This window comes from Pistacia vera, unplaced genomic scaffold (genome assembly GCF_008641045.1).
Source record: "Pistacia vera cultivar Batoury unplaced genomic scaffold, PisVer_v2 Contig891, whole genome shotgun sequence".
NCBI classification, from domain to species: Eukaryota; Viridiplantae; Streptophyta; class Magnoliopsida; order Sapindales; family Anacardiaceae; genus Pistacia; species Pistacia vera.
The window spans coordinates 135,651-154,083 of record NW_022196769.1 but is presented as its reverse complement, the minus strand read 5'-3'; the positions used below and the strand labels follow the sequence as shown (position 1 = coordinate 154,083).

At 37.7% G+C, this 18,433-nt stretch overlaps 1 pseudogene; it reads right to left on the bottom strand.

Moving 5' to 3' along the window:
• Window positions 1-517: 517 nt before the first annotated feature.
• On the bottom strand, window positions 518-18,195 carry LOC116119511 (annotated as a pseudogene).
• Between the last annotated feature and the right edge of the window lie 238 nt (window positions 18,196-18,433).

Below are 18,433 nucleotides of genomic sequence, written 5' to 3'. Positions count from 1 at the left end.
AGTTAATTTTAAATTAAAATTAAACTTTCACATAATCTTCGTTTGTCACATAATGTTGTATAAACAATATTATATAAGAATATTTTATATAGTATTATTCTTAACAAATTTGTTGAGTTAGTAAGTGATGGAAGGGTAAAATGGATACCATAACATATCACTTACAACAAGAGTGTTTTTAATACTTATAAAACAAAGTGGATGAGTGTGACATTAACTGATTTCATAGAGGATAAAAGAAGTAGACCAAACATAAGAAATTTATCAATTAAAGCCAATGAGGGGAGCTATCAGATAATTCTTCAAATGTGAAGGGAGGTTAGAGATAGTTTTTCACACCTTTAGGGTGTGAGGGACTTAAGATTAAACGTAAGGGGAGGTGTGGGATAGTAATCTTTTAAGATACATAGTTGAATCCTGGACAACCGTAAAACTTTGGGATCTTTTATGGAAATATTATTCAAGAAATTTGGCAATATACATAGCCGTAGGTCCCAGCACATCAAACAAAATTATATTACTCCCGAAATGAAATTTGAGATGAATTAATCCTTTGCGTGAGTTTTGGTTTCTCCTTGTATTTGTACCATGACGCCCAATAAAGGTAATTTGCTAATTGATTGCACTGACAATTGCGAGGAGAAGCTGAGCTGTGGAAGTTCGTTACGCTGAGCTGTGGAAGTTAGTTACGCTGAATGCTGAGCTGGAAAGTTATAGTTAGAGTTTGTTAGCTTCAGTTAGAGTTAGTTAAACAGTATTTACAAGTTGTATTATATGCACATTGATGTAAACGTGAATAACAAGAACTGAGCATTATTTTTCCTTTCATTTGTCAGTTCTTTTTAATGTTTTTTAACATGGTATCAGAGCCGATCTAAGGCTTGAATTCTTATTCAATCATCAAATTTACCTAATCTGGTGCTGATCTGATTCAAATATCAGCTCTATTTTGTCAAATCTTTCAATTTTTTAATTTGCTTTTCCTCACTCAAACTCTTGAGCAAATCTCGTTTTTACAAAAACCATCAATGGAACTGAAGGAAATGGCAGCATCTCGACTGGAACTGGATCTCAGAATAATCAAAGTTCATCAACAGTGGACTTCAATCATCCCTGTGTACTTGCATCCCTCGGACACTCCAGGTTCTAGCTTAGTCTCTTTTCAACTCATTGGAATAGAATTACTCACTATGGAGTCGATCAATGAAAATTGCATTGCTTGCTAAGAAACAATAGGTTTTATTGATGGAACTTGTAAAAGAGATACAAATTCACTTAGCTTGCAACAGTAGTGGGATAGATGTAATGCCATTGTGTCTCTTGGATTATGAATTCTGTAAGTAAAGAATTGCTGAGTGGTATAATCCATGCTTCTAATTCACATCTAGTATGGCAAGATTTAAAGGAGAGATTTGACAAAATCAATGGTTCAAGAATCTTTCAACTGCATCGAGACATGTTACTTTAACACAAGGAACCTCAAACTATATCCACTTATTATACTAAACTCAAGCTTTTATGGATGAATATGGATCTATCATACAGCTACCTACATGTGAATGTGAGATGTCAAACGTATGTAGAACATATGCAGAATCAAAAACTTCTGCAGTTTCTCATGGGACTGAATGAGACATATGTGCAAGCAAAGGACAGATCTTAATGTGAATCACTGCCTAGTATCAACCAAGCCTATTCCATGCTGTGACAGAAGAGAGTCAAACGGCAACAGGATCCATCACATCAGACTCCTTGGAATCCACTGTCCTATACTCATCATCATCGTCACAGCAACAATCTAGAGGAAAAAAAACTGGAATATTACCTGTGAGCACTGCAATGTGAAAGGCCATAAGAAGGAAAACTGTTATAGGCTATCGGCTATCCTCCTGATTTTAAGTTTACCAAAAAGAAATTTATAGGAACTCAATCTTCAGTTATAACTACTTCAGCTCCATCTACTAATATGCTGAGCCCAACAATTCAGGATCTGCGGCTCAGTTTTCTCTGAGGAACAATATGAAGAGATCCTCAAACTCTTGAACAAGGATCCAACTACTCTACAGCAAAAGGAATGGTAAACATGGCAGGTATAAAGTGTTTTTTATCCTCATTAGGTAAAAACAATCCTGGATTCTAGACACAGGAGCTGTATCATGTTCCCTTGTATTGATCTAATCAGATTTAGCAACTTCACATGTTTCTACATCAGTACGATGCCTAATGGTCATATGTCTAAAGTTTCTCATATTGGATCACATTATCTTGCTTCTGACCAGAAACTCACCAATGTTCTCTACATCCAGATTTCAAATTCAACTTGATTTCAGTTGCAAAGATGCAAGAGATTTGTCTTGTTACATCTCTTTTTTTCTGACTTTTGATACTTCAGAACCTCTTCAGTGGGAAGGTAAAAGGGATTGGTAGAGAAGCTAAAGGTTTATATTTTTTGTTGCCTTTCAAACACCATGCAACACCAGCTATGCCTCACATCCATCTGCTGTCTCCAAGGTTTTCACATTTCTGCAGTGCCCGAAGATCTTCCTACTTTACATAAATGTTGTTATCTTCTGGTGAATTGTGGCACAAAAGGCTTGGTCATGTGCCTATTCTTAAACTGAAATATTTCCCTTCAATAAAGTTTACTCAAGATGATATAAAGTGTTAGCAGATTGCAGAATATGCCCCTTAGCTAAACAAGTCAGATTGCCATTTACGTCAAGTCATAATAGAGCATCTCATCCTTTTCATTTGTTGCATATGGATGTTTGGGGCCCTTATCCTCATCCCACCGTTGACCATCATAGGTTCTTTCTCACTATAGTAGATGATCATACAAGGATCACTTGGATTTTCTTAATGAAACATAAGTCAGAAACCATACTTCATCTTCGAAATTTTTTTTTGCTGGTCAGAATCATTTTGCTGCTTCTATCAAATTCATTCGATCAGATAATGGGGGAGAATTTTTTAACACTGCTGTAATGAGTTGTTCACATCCTTGGGCATCATCCATCAAAGCTCTTGCATCTACACCCCTCAACAGAATGGGGTGGCAGAACGCAAACACAGGCACCTGTGGATGTGGCTAGGTCTTTGAAAATCCAAGCTAGAATTCCACTGCAATACTGGGGTGAATGATTCTCACTGCATGTTATTTGGTGAACAGATATCATCTCCTGTTTTAGGCAACCATCTCCCTATGAAATGTTGCATGGAACACCACCGTCAATTGATCATCTTAGGGTGTTTGGCTGTATCAGTTATGCCACTCATCTTTCCTCAACCGAAAATTTGCCCAGAAAGCTACTCCACATCATTTTCATGGGATACTCAGCAACCCAAAGGGATATAGCTTCTGAATTTGGAAACTCGCATGTTTTTTGTAAGTAGAGATGTGAAGTTTGTGGAGCATGTTTTTCCATTCCTTTCTCAGTCCTCTTCAGCCGCTTTGCCTCCTTATCATTCTCCTTCACCTGTACATCTTGAGGACCTTGAGTTATCTCACCAACCTTTACCATTTGATGCACCACAACAGTTTTTTTCACTTGACAATTCACCACAGCCACTTAATTCATCAGACTCTTTCACGCATGATACTTCTCCTACTGTATCATCACCTCCAGTCCTCCGAAGATCCTCTAGGACTATCAAACCACCTATCTGGCTCACTGATTATATCTCTCCTGCTGCTCATTATGCAATCACCAACTATGTTTCTTACAAGCACCTTCAACCTTCCTATCAATGCTTTCTCACTACTATCTCTCGTATCCATGAACCTGCTACGTATGAAGAGGCTGTTCGTGATCCCTATTGGGTGGCTGCTATGCAGACAGAAATTGCTGTCTTAGAGGCTAACCAAACTTGGACCTTGGTTCCTCTTCCACCAGGCAAATCTGCCATAGGATGTAAATGGGTTTTTAAAGCTAAGTACCACTCAGATGGCAGCCTTGAGAGATACAAGGCACGTCTTGTAGCCAAAGGCTACAACCAACAAGAAGGCATTAACTATACTGATACATTCAGTCCGGTTGCTAAAATGGTAACTGTCAGGAGTGTCTTGGCTTTAGCATCAATTCATGGTTGGCCACTTATGCAAATGGACGTGTATAATGCTTTTTTACAGGGAGATCTTTTTGAAGAAGTTTACATGGAGTTACCTAAAGGTTTTCGCAATCAGGGGGAGCCATTGGTTTGTAGATTGCTCAAATCCTTGTATGGATTAAAGCAAGCTAGCAGACAGTGGAATATCAAGCTGACAGACGCACTAATCAAGCATGGATATCAGCAGAGCAAATATGACTATTCCCTATTTACTAAAAGGAATGGCAGCAAGATAGTAATTTTACTGGTCTATGTAGATGATCTTTTAATCACTGGTAATGATCATAAGATGCTGCTTGACTTGAAATCTGTTCTACAAAAGAGCTTAAGATAAAAGATCTTGGTGAGCTAAAGTACTTCCTTGGCATCGAAATTGCTAGATCAAAGGAAGGTCTGGTTATGAGTCAAAGAAAGTATGCATTAGAGCTCATATCAGAAGCTGGACTGGCCAATACAAAGCCTGCAAAGACTCCACTTGAAAAGAATTCAAAGCTCACTTCATTTGAATATGATCAACAATTTCAACCTGCATCAGAGGACAAGTTGTTAGAGGATTCATCCATTTATAAAAGGTTGATTGGAAGACTGCTTTATTTGACCATGACAAGGCCTGACATAGCCTTTTCAGTACAAACACTTAGTCAATACATGCATGCACCTAAGGAGTCCCACTTGGAAGCAGCATTAAGGGTCGTTAGGTATATTATATAAAATCTTGGATTAGGTTTGTTATTACCATCAAGCAATAAAATGGAGCTTGCTGCATATTGTGATTCGGATTGGGGAGCTTGTCAGATGAGCAGAAAATCAGTAAGTGGGTATTGTGTCAAGCTTGGAGAATCTCTTATATCGTGGAAGTCAAAAAAACAAAGTACTATAGCCAGATCATCTGCCGAAGCAGAGTACAAAAGCATGGCAGCATGTGTATCTGAGATAATTTGGCTGATTGGTTTGTTGGATGAATTAGGAGTAGAAGGAATACAACCTGTGTTGCTGTATTGTGATAACAAAGCTGCATTGCAAATAGCAGCCAATCCAATGTATCATGAGAGGACCAAACACATTGAGATTGACTGCCATTTTACAAGAGAAAAAATTCAGCAAGGAGTTATACGGACAGGATATATTGCAACTGGAAACCAGATTGTAGATATTTTGACTAAAGGCCTAGGTGTGCAGCAGCATGAGAAATTGATTGCTAAGCTTGGCATTAAAGACATCTACAAAGTGTCAACTTGAGGGGGAGTGTTGAGTTTGTTAAGAAGCAAGTTGACAAGAGGAGAAGCTGAGTTGTGGAAGTTCGTTACGCTGAGCTGTGGAAGTTAGTTACGCTGAATGCTGAGCTGGAAAGTTATAGTTAGAGTTTGTTAGCTTTCAGTTAGAGTTAGTTAAACAGTTATTTACAAGTTGTATATATATACACATTGATGTAAACGTTGAATAACAAGAATTGAGCATTATTTTTCCTTTCATTTGTTTCAGTTCTTTTTAATGCTTTTTTTTAACATTGCTAAGTTGATTGCACTGAGAATTGCGAGGAAACAGTAGAAAAGATTCAAATTATTGTCATTCAAGATATCCCCATGTAACCATCCTTTCTTGCTCAGAGTTATCTTCTCGGTGACACAGTTTATAATGTCCACAAAGGCGCTGCTCAAGAAGTAACCAAATGATAGTGATAGCCATGCAAAAGAAGTCGAGAGTGATTTCATGCTCGATGGCGCTTCTTTGTAGAAGAATTCCATTAATCCAACAATTGTAAACGTGTCTGCGAGTCCAAAAATCGAATATTGGAATGAAAGCCAGAAGAGACTGATTGGCTTAAAAGGATTCTTGATTGACTGATCTCTTCTTTTTACTTCAACAAAACCTGCTACTGTCATGGGAATAATAGAGAGAACAAGACCCACTGCCACACGTTGAAGCTGTGTGATCCCTGATGGATTGCCAGTAATCTTTCGAGCAATTGGGATGACCAGAAACTCGTAGACGGGTATCAAGACAGCCATAAAAACTAAAGGAATCACCCGAATTGAAAATTGAAGCTGAAGGGAACTTCTTTCCGAAAATACAAGGATCCATGAAATATCCTTGGTGCACTGAGAATGTTTGCAATTGTGCCAAACATGTGTTCATTATAGTTGTACTAGCTAAAATGGGCATCATGTTGAGAGGATTTAAGATTTAATTGAATACTAGTAAATCCTAAATCCTTGAAAGCAAAAAATAATGTGAACAAAAGACACAAAATAATCACATACACAAACACAAGATTTATAGTGGTTCACTCTCCGTATAAGAGCTACGTCTACTTTGTTGTTGCGGAATTTCATTATGAAGAAAAAGAAAAATTACAAGAATCTCTCAAGCCTTATAAATTGGCTTACTCACCAAACCCTATTTGGTGACTCTTACTCTGATTGTGGCTTAGCCTTCTATTCAATTTGGGTTTTCTAACTCTAGGACTTAACCCTTTTTTATAGGTAATACATGGGACACAATTCCTAATATGACTCAAATCTCATATCCTAATAGGAATTATATTTTAATTCCTAATACAATTATAATTATATTTCCAATTGTATTCCTAAAAGAAAATAATTCTACTTAAAACATAAATTAGGAAAACCCATGTCCTAATCCAACTCTAATTTGGATTGAATTTGGCTCCATAATCTCAACAATCTCCCACTTGGAGACTAATTCAGCATGTCTTCAATTCTTTACTTCCATCAGTAGCGGCATCAACTTCTCTTTCTTCAAGCGAGAAGTCCAACCGAAATTGTACACAACTTCAGTTTCTCAAGTGTAACCACCTTCGTAAACATATCAGCTGGATTTTTACTCTTTTGAATCTTCTCGAGAGCTATAACTCTTTCTTCCAAAACTGATCGTATGAAATGGTAACGAAATTCTATGTTTTGTCCTAGCATGGTAAACTGGGTTCTTTGCCAAGTGAATTACACTTTGACTATCACAATACAAAGCGCTCTTCTCATAATTTTGACCCAATTCTTCTAGGAACCGTTGTAACTATATTAGCTCTTTACTAGCTTCTGACACAGTAACATACTCTGTCTCTGTAGTAGAAAGAGCAACAATCTTCTATAACTTTGAAACCTTACTGACCGCTATACCACCTAATGTAAAGACATAACCTATGGTACTCTTCCGGTTATCAATGTCACCAGCCTATCAACATCCACATAACCTTGTAGCTCTAAATCTGACTTCCTAAAGCATAATGCTGAATTTGTAGTACCTTTCAAATATCTAAGAATCCACTTCACTGCTTCCCAATGTTGCTTTCTTGGATTGCTCATGTACCTACTCACAACTCCCACTGCATGTGCTATGTTTAGCCTTGTACACAACATGGCATACATAAGTCTGCCAATCACTGATGCATAGGGTACCTTGGCCATGTAGTCTCGCTCATGTTCTGTTGTAGGTGACTGATCTTTGGATAGTTTAAAATGACTAGCCAAAGGGGTACTTACTGGCTTTGCTCCACCCATGTTGAACCTATTAAGTACTTTCTTCACATACTCTTCTTGTGACAACTTCAAGAAACCTTTGGCATTATCTCTAGTAATCCTCATATAAAGGACTTGTTTTGTAGTGCTCAAATCCTTCATAGCAAACTCTTTTGCCAATTGCCTTTTTAGCTTGTCTATTTCTTGTTTACAAGCCCCTACAATCAACATGTCATCTACATATAATAATACGATGATATAGGAGTTACCAAGTTTCTTGAAATAACAGCAATAGTCTGTTTGGCATCTGAGGAAACCGTTACTACACATAAACCCATCAAACTTCTTGTACCACTGTCTAAGCGCCTGTTTTAGCCCATATAGGCTCTTTTGCACTTTGCAAACCATTCTCTCATTTCCTTGTACTTTAAAACCCTATGGCTACTGCATATAAATTTCTTCATCTAGTTCTCCATGAAGAAACGTTGTCTGTACATCTAACTGCTCAAGACGAAGGTCTTCTTTTGCCACTAACCCAAGTATTGTTCTTATTATAGTCAACCTGACAACTAGAGAGAAAATTTCAGTGTAGTCAATGCATTTTTTCTGTTGAAATCCTTTCAAGACCAATCTTGCATTATATTGTTTGCTGCCATCATGTTCATCTTTCACCCAATAAACCCACTTGTTTTACAATGCCTTCTTCCCTTGTGGTAGCTCTATCAACTATTAGGTTTGATTTGTCAATAATGAGTTCATCTCATCTTTCATAGCTAGCTCCCACTTGATTGAGTCATCAACTTGCATTACTTCCTCGTAACACTCTAGTTCACCACCATTAGTTAGTAAAATATAGTGCAAAGAAGGGGAGTACCTCTGTGGTGGTCTTATAGTCTTGGAAGATCTTCTAGGTTCAAACACAGGCGTTTGTGGTTCAACTTCTTGAGCTATATTATCTTGATCTTCCTGGTCATTGTCCTGTATGCCATACATTGGGAAGTCTTTCAAATGAACTACCTCTTGCTTCTTTACTTCAGTGTTTGGACTTTCTAACTTCATGTTGAGTCTATCCTTGTATATCACTTCTTTATTGAATATGACGTCTTTGCTCCTTATAATCATCCCAGAAACGATAACCAAACTCGACATCACCATAACTAATGAAAAAACATTTGTTAGATTTAGCATCAAGCTTACTTTTAAGAGTAGAGTCAATGTGAACATATGCTAAACAATCAAACACTCTTAAGAAAGAATAATTTACCTCTTTGCCGCTCCAAACTTCTTCTAGGATCTTGCAATTTAGCGGTGCAGAAGACCCTCTATTGAGCAAGTAGGTTGTAGTATTGATTGCGTCAGCCCAAAATGTCCGTGGTAGTCCAGCATGCAATGTCATGCTTCTTGCACGCTCATTTAGGGTTATGTTCATCCTTTCGGTGACACGATTTTGTTGAGGAGTTGCAAGAATGGTCTTCTCCATCTTGATCTCATTATTGGCACAATATTTTTTGAACCCTTGATCAATGTACTCTCCCTTATTATTGGATCACAAGCACTTCACCCTTAGATTTGTCTCATTTTCAACCATGGCTCTCCACTTTTTAAAAGTATCAAAAACATCAGATTTATTTTTCAAAAAATAAACCCATACCTTTCTGCTTGTGTCATCAATGAACGTCACATAATACTTTGAGCCTCCAAGGGATGATAGAGGAGCGGGTCCCTACACGTTTGTATGAACCAACTTCAACTTCTTTACCTTTGGTTCCTTTGCTACTTTGGAAAAACTTACTCTTCTTTGTTTGCCAAAGATGCAACCTTCACACAAACTGTGATCAATCGACTTCAGCTCTGGTAGTTTTCCCTTTGATTGAAGCTCCTTCATTCATTTCACGCTCATATGCCCAAGTCTACAATGCCACAAACTCCAGGTAACACTAGCATCTACGACTACAACTGAATCACTGCAACTAGAAGTCATGTAAAGAGTTCCAGTTTTATTTCCACGAGCAACCACCATGGCTCCTTTAGTAACTTTCCATACACCACCTAGAAAGGACACACTATGCCTTTCATCGTCAAGTTGCCCAACTGATATTAGATTGCGCATTAATTTTGGTACATGCCTTACTTTCTGGATTTTCCACATAGATCCATTTGTCATCTTCAACCTGACATTACCTATACCTAAATTTTCTAAAGGTTCTCTATTCGCTAGGTATACCTTTCCATGATTTCCAGCCACATAATTTTCTAGAATTTCACGGTGTGCAATGGTATGGAATGAAGCTCCTGAATCTAAAACCCAAGAGTCAATAGAATTATCAACAAATAAAAGTAAAGCATCTTGTATCTCTTCAGTTATAGCATTGGTGGCGGCATCATTGTTATTCACCTCTTTCTTTGATGCTTTGCAATTCCTCTGTATGTGGCTTTTATTGCCACAATTCCAGCACTCTATTTTTTTTTCCCAAACTTGGACTTGCTTCTTCCATTCCTTGATTTTGATCTTCCTTTGCCTCGGTTTGAATTCCTATCGTAGCCCTTGCCTCTTGTTTCAACATTCAAAGCATTCAACGTTATCTCACCTGAATCTTTCCTGCGAACCTCCTCAACGAGAATTTTATCTCTGACATCTGTGAGTTTTAATTTCGCACTACCTGTAGAATTACTAATTGCTGCTCTCATAGGCTCCCAATTATTTGGTAGGGAGCCATAAGAATTAGGGCATGAACTTCTTCATCAAAATCAATTTTTATAGACGACAATTAATTAATGATTGTATTAAAATAATTCATATGCTCTGTCATAGAAGCACCTTCTATCATCTTAAGATTAAATAATTTTTTTCATAAAATGTACCTTGCTATTCGCAGAAGGCTTCTCATACATATCAGACAAGATCTTCATCAACCCTGTTGTGGTTGTCTCCTTCGCCACGTTACTTGCCACGTTCTTGGTCAATGTCAATCGAATGACTCCTAATACTTACAAGGAGTGCCCAATCTTCATCTGACATCTTTTTGGGTTTTTCTCCTAAGAGAGGTAGATGTAATTTTCTGCCATATAGATGATCTTCAATTTGCATCTTCCAGAATGAGTAATCTGTTCCATCAAACTTGTTGATCCCAAGTGCAGATCCTCCTTCTTCTCCAACCATCGCTTTCTTCCTTGAACCTTGCTCTAATGCCAATTGTTGGGGGGATTTAATTGAATACTAATAAATCCTAAATACCTGAAAGCGAAAAATAATACAAACAAATGACACAAAATAACGACACACACAAACACAAGATTTATAGTGGTTCACTCTCCGTATGAGAGCTACATCTACTTTGCCGCTGCGGAATTTCACTATGAAGAAAAAGAAAAATTACAAGAATATCTCAAGCCTCACATATGTTAAATGATGAATTGTTTTCAAATTCAAAAACTAACTAGAGTTGGTTTTGTAACTGCAGTTAGTTAGTCATAGTTAAAGGAATATGTATAAAAGGCAACATGCTTTCTGTTTTCATTAAGTGAAAAGATTAATAAAATCTTTCTCTTCACAACAAAGCTTTATTTCTTTATGGTACCAGAGCTATGGAAAATTTTCCATCTCATTTTCCCGCAGATTCTCGGCAACCAAACAATACTTTTGTTTTAGAAAAACCTCACACACCTTCAAAGCACGAAGATGAGACCAATGCGCCTCCTCCTTAGTTCACCTCTGGTTCCACTTCCACTGTTGTTACTGCTGCAGCCATGTCTTTGTATCTAACAACCTTGCCACCGATTACGATCAAGCTTCATCAAAAGAACTATGTGTACTGGTGATCGCAAGTATTGTCCGCTATTCGAGCGTTGATTTGGAACATTTTCTGACCGGATCTAGATCTCCACCACTGGAAGTCATAACCTCTGGAACTGCGTCCAAGGCCTTTAGTTGTGTAAATCCTGCTTTTGCTGCCTGGTGTCGTCTTGATCAGTTGATTGTTAATTGGCTTCTTGCTTCTATTTTTGAAAATATGATGCGGCATGTGGTGAAGTGTGTTAATGGATCTGAGATCTAGTCCAGCTTAGAGAAACTGAACTCGACTCAAGCCAAATCTTAGATCATGCATCAGCATCAGCATCATTTGCTTCAGACTACTACAAAAGGCTCAATGCTTGTTCGTGACTATATCCAGAAAATGAAAGATGCTGTTGATATACTTTCTGCTTCAGGAACAGAGCTCTCTGATTCTAAACTTATTCTCTACATTCTCAGTGGTCTTGGCCCTGAGTTTGATGTTGTTGTGGTAAATTTAACCTTTCTCACTTCTCGGTGTGAATCCTTTACCTTAGAAGAAGCTCAATTTGAACTTCAAGCCTATGAGAATAGGCTTGCTCGTCAAACTTCAGCCTACTCTATTGATCTTCAAAGCTCAAATATGCCTTCGTTAGCTTTTTATGCAGCAACAAATCCGTCTTCTTCTAATGGTTTTTCGCAACAGTTTGCTCCTCAAAATCATGGTCATCAAGCTGTAGCTAATAATGGTAGAGGTCGGGGCAAAAATGGCTCTGGTCGTGGCAAACCTATTGGCCAGCTATGTGGTAAAACTGGCCATGTTGTAATGTAGTGTTATCATCAGTTTGACATAAGTTTCCAAGGTCCCCAACCTGTTCGAACTAATTTTCCACCACCGTCATTTCAATCATCTTTCTCTACTGCTCCATGAAATGGTCCTCAGGCTTTTGTTGCTCCCTCAATGGCTACTCCCTTTTCTGCATCACCACCAGTTTATCCAACTTCTCAACTGTATCAACAACCTTATCAGCATAATTCTTTGCAATACTCTCACACTTATCAGCTAGCACCACAGTCTTATCAACCACTCTCTTCATCATGTCACCAAGTGCCTAATCCCTCCATTGCTTTTCATGCTACACCAGCTACTGTTGCTGATAATTCTTGGTACTTAGACAGTGGTGCGTCTGATCATATTACTTTTGATGTGCAACAACTTTCAACTCATGGCACTTACACAGGATCTGAAAAGTTAGCTATAGGTAATGGTAATTTACTTGATATTGTTGGTATTGGTTCAAGTTCTTTATCTTGCACATACTCTGGTTCTGTCTTAGCCTTACGAAGAGTATTAATTGTTCCCAAGATTACTAAGAATCGCATCAGTATTTCTCATCTTGTTCAAGATAATCCTGTTATGGTTGAATTCTCATCTGGTTCTTGTCTTATTAAGCACAAGAAAACTCAAGCAATTCTTCTTCAAGGATATCTTAAAGATGGATTGTATTTCCTGGATCTTCGTGGAATCCTGTCTCATAAAGCTCTTCTCTCAACTCCGTTGTTCACATCACAGACTTCAGCTCCACCGTTGTTGACACAGGTTTCCACCTCGTTGCCTCATCCTACAATTCATCTTGTATATCAGCCTCATTCTTCTCATAATACATGGAGTTCGTCTACTTCTAATCATGATGATACTATTGTTGCTGCTTGTGTATCTCTCTCACATTTACATGGTAATAAGATTGGTGATTTGTGGCATCAAAGATTGGGCCATCCTCATTTGGCTGTTCTTCATAAAATTGTATCTCAGTTTGATAAACCAGTTACTGTATCTACTTCATTTTGTGCCTCTTGTCGTTTTGGTAAATAGTGTCAAACTAATTTTCCCAGCTCAATTCGCAAGAGTATGCACCCTTTAGAACTTATACATTCGGATGTTTGGGGACCAACGCATTTTGCTTCTATTGAAGGTTATAAATACTATGTTCATTTTGTGGATGATTACAATAATTTTACTTGGATCTATCCTTTAAAGGCTAAGTCTGAGACAAAATTGGCTTTTATGGAATTCCATGTTATGGATGAACGTCAATTTGGTACATCTTTGAAGTGTTTGAAAACAGATTCTAGTGGCGAGTATCAAGCTCTTTTTTCTTACTTAAAACAACATGGTATTCTTTTTCGGTTGTCCTGTCCATATTCGCATCAATAGAACGGTAAGGCAGAGAGAAAGCATCGGCATTTGGTTGAAATTGGCTTAACATTACTGGCTCAAGCTTCTATGCCACTCAAATACTGGTGGAATGCTTTTCAGACTTCAGTTTTTTTGATCAACCGTCTGCCTACTGTTACCTTACATCACATGCCTTTTGAAGTTCCGTTTCACCAAAAACGAAACTACTCCTTTTTGAAAGTTTTTGGATGTGCTTGCTACCCCTATCTTCGTCCATACAATCGTCATAAGTTTGATTTTCATACTTCCTGCTGTGTTTTTATTGGCTACAGCCTCTTTCATAAGGGATATAAGTGTCTTCACTCCTCTGGCAGGGTCTATATTGTCAAGAGTGTTTCCTTTAATGAACACTATTTTCCTTTTTCTGACTCTTTTCATAATCTCAGTCATACATTAAATACAGTTTCCTCTTCTGCTGAAACGTGTTTTGCACCTGTCTCTTTTTGGCCTATTGTCAATTCTTTTCCATATACAAAGGCCTCTACACCTACTATTTCTACTCCTTACCATACGTCAACTACAAAAAGTCTTGTGTCTTCACCTTTATCCATTACACCTACTCCCTCACATGCATCACTGAATGAGTCTCATTCTGTCTCATCTACTTTATCACCATCAAATAATCTGCCCCCACGTACTTCTCCTCCTTTAGAAGTTCATTTTTACATTGAATTAAATATTCATCCTCTTGCTGTCCAAAGACTTCATGCCATGAAAACACGATCACAAACAGCTCGATGTCCCTCCTCTACGGCAGCTCTATTTGCTTCCACTTGTATAAATCCTCATGAGCCATCTTCAGTTGCTGAAGCTCTTGCTTCTCCTCACTGGTTTGCTGCCATGACAACTAAATTTGACGCACTTCAAAGTAATTAGACTTGGACTTTGGTTCCACGTTCTCCTGATATGCATATTGTTTCAAATAAATGGGTGTTCAAAGTTAAATACAACGCATATGGTTCAGTTCAAAGGTGCAAGGCTCGTCTTGTTGCAAAAGGATTTCAACAACAACTTGGTCTTGATTTTACTGAAACTTTCAGCCCTATTGTGAAACCTGTTACTGTGCGTGTGATTCTCACATTGGCTGTAACTCATCAATAGGATATCAAGCAACTTGACATCAATAACGCCTTTCTTAATGGTGATTTGCAGGAAGTCGTTTATATGCATCAGCCAGTTGGTTTTGTTGATCCACATCATCCTGGTTATGTTTGCAAATTATCCAAGGCCTTATATGGCTTGAAACAGGCCCCTCATGCCTGGTTTGATAAACTCAAATTTGACTTACTCGAATGGGGTTTTCGGAAAGCAGTCTTTGACAACAGTCTGTTCTATTTCTTAGATTCTGCTCATATTATCTATTTGTTGATCTACGTGGATGATATCTTGGTCACTGGTGATGATCCTCAACTTATTTCGTAGCTTCTCTCACATTTGAATGGTAAGTTTTCCCTCAAAACTCTTGGTTCTTTGAGTTATTTTTTGGGTATTGAGGTTTACCGTGATGAGTCAGGTCTTTACCTGACTCAAGCCAAATACATTAAGGATTTAGTTTGCAAAACCAACCTTTCTAAAGCTCATGATTGCCCTACGCCTATGGTTTCTCATTGTAAGTTGGCTTTGAATGATAGTGAATTATTTAGTGAGCCTTCTTTGTATCATAGTACCATTGGTTCTCTTAAGTACCTCACCATTACTAGGCCTGATATTGCCTTCACTGTCAACAAGTTGAGCCAATATTTACAGGCCCCTAAGGTTCAGCACTGGCAAGCTTGTAAACGTCTCATTCGTTACCTTAAAGATTCTCTTCACTTTGACTTACATCTCCAGGTTACTATTCCTCTTATGATTGAAAGGTATTCTGATGCCGATTGAGCTAGTAACCTTGATGATAGTAGCTCCACTAGCAATTATTGTATTTACCTTGGTGGCAATCTCGTTCAATGGAACTCTAAAAAGCAACATGTTGTTGCTCGTTCCTCTGCTAAATCTGAATATCGCTCTCTTGCTCAAGCGGCCACTAAAGTTATTTGGCTGCAGCAGTTGTTTCAAGAGCTTGGTGTTACATTGATGCATTCCACACCAGTTCTCTGGTGTGATAATATGAGCACTGCCTCACTTGCTTCTAATCCTGTTCAACATGCTCGCACCAAACATATTGAGATTGACCTTCACTTTATTCACTAAAAGATTGCCTCAAAAGCCTTAGCTATTCAGTATATTTCTTCCGATCATCAATTTGCTGATATTTTTACTAAGTCGCTACCTATTACTCAGTTTAATATTTTTCGGGCCAAACTCATCAAAGCTTCTCCTTTTTTTCGCTTGAGGGAGGATGCTGACTAGTTGAAGTTGTATTATTTTTTTTTTTTTCAATAATGTTGAGTAAATTCTGCTGCATTTTTCTGGGCTACTACTGCAGTATCCTTCTAGAAGATGTTTGCTGGTTTGCACTACTGCATGTTTCTGGATGTTTGTTGTTTGCACTACTGCAATTTTTCTGGACTGCTACTGCAGTCTCCTTCTGGAAGATGTTTGCTGGGTTGCACGGTTGTTCTTTTTTCTGGACTGATACAGCTGTATTCTTCTAGAAGATGTGTGCAGATTTGCATTGTTGTTTGCTGTTGCACTTTCAGGATTTCTTTCTGCCGTTGCATCTGCTGTCTTGAAGTTGTGTTCTGTATGAAGCTGCTGCTCTACTGGGTTCTACTACATCAGTTATGTTTTTCTCTGTTAAGCAAGCTAAGACAAGGTTTTGCCTAGCTTGAGGGAGGATGTTAAATGATGAATTGTTTTCAAATTAAAAAACTAACTAGAGTTGGTTTTGTAACTGCAGTTAGTTAGTCATAGTTAAAGGAATCTGTATAAAGGCAACATGCTTTTTGTTTTCATTAAGTGAAAAGATTAATAAAATCTTTCTATTTACAACAAAGCTTTATTTCTTTAACAAATTGGTTCACTCACTAAACCCTATTTGGTGGCTCTCACTCTGATTGTGGTTTTGTCTTCTATTCAATTTGTGTTTTCTAACTCTAGGACTTAACCCATTTTTATAGGTAATACATGAGACACAATTCTTAATAGGACTCAAATCCCATATCCTAATAGGAATTATATTTTAATTCCTAATACAATTATAATCATATTTCCAATTGTATTCCTAAAAGAAAATAATTCTACTTAAACACAAATTAGGAAAACTCATGTCCTAATCAAACTCTAATTTGAATTAAATTTGGCTCCACAATCTCAACATATCATTCTTATTAGTATCTTAACTTCTTCAACTTGAGTAACTGTGCAAACTTTCCACGGCTGTGAACTAGTGCCTTGATGAAGAACAGCAGCTTTGTCCAGTCCCCTAGTAAGAATGAAAAATGATTAATTTGTTACATAACTAGTTTGTTCAATTGAGTATCACAAAATCTTACCTGGATCTCTATCTTTATCGCTGATCTCAAATAGCTCATCAGGATTTTCTGGTACTGTCAAGCTTCCGTTTCGGATTGCAACTACTATAACCTGTAACACCAACAAAAATGATTAACATTACCAGAAATTTGTGCGCGGCGTTACTGAGACTGTGAGGGAGAGATGGAAAAGGACCTGTGCTATCTTCACAAGAGGGCTGTTTCCGAGCGGTTGGAAGCGATAGTAAGGCTTCCCGAGGACAACAGCGATGAACCCAATAATGGCAGTGATTGTGCCCATGAAAAAACCCCAATACCAAGCTTTATTCATGCTGACCCATACGATCACAGTGACACCAAACATGCCTCCAAATGTTGTACTTAGTAAATACCAGTTAAAAATAACTGGCAAGCATTCCATCTTTCTTCCCATACTTGTTATCAAATTGGTCAGCACCGAGTGCTGGAAGAGCTCCCTTAACTCCTCCTGCACCTATTGCTAATAGACAAAGTGAGCCGTAAAACATAAAAGATATTCCTCCTTTGACACAACTTGACTTGCCACAAGGATCAGGATGCAGATCTTTTGAATAAGCTTGGATTGTGCCAGCGATAGTCCCTAAGTGCATTTATAATCAAAGTAATTATAAGAGAGAAAAATATATAATTAATCTGTTATAAATAGATGAGGGGACAAATTGATTAACTTACGATTACTTCCAAGGACCCAAATAATAAAATTGTAAACAGTCGGTTAATGTATGTATCTGAAATGAAGCCTCCAAAGAGAGAGAGCAGGCATAATGAACCCATGAAGTTGGTAAGAGTATTTGAAGAGGTGGATATGTCAAATTGCATACAAACTTGAAATACAGAACCATGCTGACCATGTTAGCTACGAACCCCATATTCTCGAAGGCCCCCAAAGCTACAAATTAATTATATAATCAAGTTCAAATTTAGTTACATCTTTAATTACATATATAATTTGCAAACCTTGAGAATAATCTTACCAAAAACGAAACTGCAAGCTCTGTATCCACCCTTTTTCTTGCTCTTATAGTCGTATGAAATTTCAGAAATCTTGCCATCCTAATTGGAGAAGAAACAGATTAAAAGTCAGTATATATATGAAAATTAAGATTAATGATTTTCTATGGTATCAAAATATACATGCAGCTTAGGACTTACCATCTTTGTAGGAAGGTCCAAGGGTTAATATGCAATTAAGTATAAAATATTTCCTTGCTTATTAATTCATGATATGGCTATTTATAACTAATAACATGGTGAATGGCCTGGATGGGCACAATTAATGAAACTAGATTTTTTCTAACTTGTCTACTTCAGAAGAGATTGTAGGAAGCTTTTATTCCAGATTTTGGTATCCAAGCCGTCCTTGGAGCAGCCCCACCCCATCCCCACCACCGCC